This window comes from Nanorana parkeri, unplaced genomic scaffold (assembly GCF_000935625.1).
Source record: "Nanorana parkeri isolate BGI_ZX_2015 unplaced genomic scaffold, ASM93562v1 scaffold130, whole genome shotgun sequence".
Classification (NCBI taxonomy): domain Eukaryota; kingdom Metazoa; phylum Chordata; class Amphibia; order Anura; family Dicroglossidae; genus Nanorana; species Nanorana parkeri.
Window position 1 is genome coordinate 416,456 of NW_017306398.1, and position 2,871 is coordinate 419,326.

Here is a 2,871-nt window from a genome sequence, read left to right on the forward strand (position 1 = left end):
AGCCCATGGGAAAGCCCTAATGGCAATTAATTTGCAAAAATGAAATTTAGATTCCGGGGTATAGACAAAGTTATGTTTTTAAAATGTAGTTAGTAACTCTTTTTTTTTTGTATCTGATCGATTCTGGCTTATTTGTCACTTTTCTTATAATAGACACTGAGTGGGCCACGAGATGACTCCACGAGATGGTGAAAGGTGATGCGAGGAATCTGACACGGCACTGTTGCCCTTCTGTTGTCTTGTACCAGTCTTGCCCCTCCCCCGTTCTGCCCTAACATTGACTAGTCGCTGACGGCCACAATTCGCATCACTTCCTGTGCGCCACCTTGGCGCGTTTCCGTGTTGGTAGGTGAGAGCGTCTGCGCATGCGCGGAACAGCGCGGTCCCGATCCGTACGAGAACGCGCACTTGGCGCATGCGCGGTCAGCGAGGATCCCTTACACCATGACTCGGGCGTTCTGCAGGTGATGTCCAGAAGCCACATCGATCCAAAAACGCCACACACCATCTCCACCCACGTGGCCCAAAGAGATGCCGCCTGAGGCAACAGCCTGAGGTTTCCCTGATCATAGGGACGGCCCTGGCTGAAGGTATCATATGTATAAATCCAAAAAAACAGAAAAGCCTTTATTAGCGTACAAAAACTGTAAGAACTGTAAGAACACTAAAGGCGTAGCCCTGACTGGACATACTATATATAAAAAACATTTAAAATGAAGGAAGGAAAACTACTCATCAACCTTTGATGGAAACTAATTTATTTAGAGTATGATATTGACACTATCAGGCTGTTTGCTCATGGCCATCTAGATGCTTGATGTGGTGATAATCTTCTATCTGGCTGTTTGTTTTACTGTTACATGCCGAGGGCGATAGCTAAATATTCTGCTGACCTATCTCCGATGATGATAAATGACTAAACTACTGGATTGTACCTGTTTACCTCATGGAAGACACTTTGGCAAGTTCAACCTATTGCCTCATTGAACTATAATACTGTTTCTGACGAACATTCAAAGCCTCAGTATTACTATTTACTCCGATTTGGATTAATATATGAGCTTAGTGGGAAATTATGTATATATATTGGTGATTCTTGTAGCTATAGCTCTGAGCATCCATATGGCATGGTGTACTAAATGAACAAACCAATGATAGACCATGACTTATGAACCTAAATATACATAATACATAGGTCATGGTAGGTCCATTGAGGGCTATATCTCAGTCTTCTAATTTTTTTGGTACAAAAAAAAAAGATGTATCTCTCTTTAATTTATACAGGTGATCAGTGGCGTAACAATCACCATAGCGACCCAGGCGGTCACTAATCACCGGCAGTGGAGGAGGAGGCGGGCCCGTGCTCGGCAGCAGGGGAGGAGGCGGGCCCGGTAACGGAGGAGGTAAGGAGTGCGACCAGCCCACCAGAGGGTGATCCTGCAGAGCCCACCATAGAGACTCTATGGTGGGCTCTGCAGGGTCACCCTCAGGTCGGATCTCGAGTGGGCTCTGCAAGGGGTATAACTAGTAATCACGGGGCCCCATACAAAATTTTGCTATGGGGCCCTGTGATTTCTAGTTACGCCCCTGCAGGTGATGCCTCTAGATTTTCAGGTACTCCTGGTTAGTACTTGTTTGCCTCATGGAAGACACTTAGGCAAGTTCTACCTATTGGCTAATTGAACTATAATACTGTTTCTGATGAACATTCAAAGCTTCAGTGTTACTTTTTGCACCGATTTGGAACAATAAATGCGTTTCCCTATTGGGAAATTATCAATATACATTGGTGATCCTTGAAGCTACAGCTTCGAGCATCCATGTGATATGGTTTACTGCATGAACAAACCAATGACAGACCATGACTTATGGAGATACATATACATAGTTCATGGGTCATTGGAGGTTCATTGAGGGCTATTTCTCATAGTTCTTATATTTTTGGTACAATACAAAAGATTGATCTCTTTTTGATTTATACAGGTGATACCTCTAAATTTTTCATGTACTCCTGGTAAGTACTTGCTCCCCTAATGGAAGACACTTTGGCAAGTCCAACCTATTGACTGATTGAACTATAATGCTGCTTTTGACTAACGTTCAAAGCTTCAGTGTTACTTCTTCTACTCCAAAATAGAACAATATATAAGCTTTACCATTGGAAAATGATCAATATACATTGGTGATCCTTGTAGCTATAACTCTGTGAATCCATACGATGGTCTACTGTATGAACTAACCATTGATAGACCATGACTTATGAACATAAATATACAAAGTACATAGGTTATGGGAGGTCCATTCAGGGCTATTTCTCATTGTTTTTATCTTTTTGGTGCAATACACAAGATTGATCTCTTTTTGATTTATACAGGTGATACCCCTAGATTTTTAGGTACTCCTGGTTAGTACTTGTTTGACTCATGGAAGACACTTTGGCAAGTTCTACCTATTGAATGATTGAACTATAATACTGCTTTTGACTAAAGTTCAAAGCTTCAGTGTTGCTGCTTCTAATTACTCCGAAATGGAACAATATATGAGCTTCCCCATTGCAAAATTATCAATATACATTGGCGATCCTTGTAGCTATAGCTCTATGAATCCATACGATGGTCTACTGGTCTACTGCATGAACAAACCAATGATAGACCATGACTTATGGACATAAATATACATGATTCATAGATCATGGTAGATCCATTGAGGGCTATATTTTAATTGTTCTTATATTTTTTTGTACAATAAAAAACATTCTCATATTCTCATGTATACATACGATACCTTTAGATTTTCTTTTTGCATTAACAACCTAATAAAAACTTGACAGAAGTTCTAGCCCCTCCCCACTCTTTTTAAAACTACAAAAAA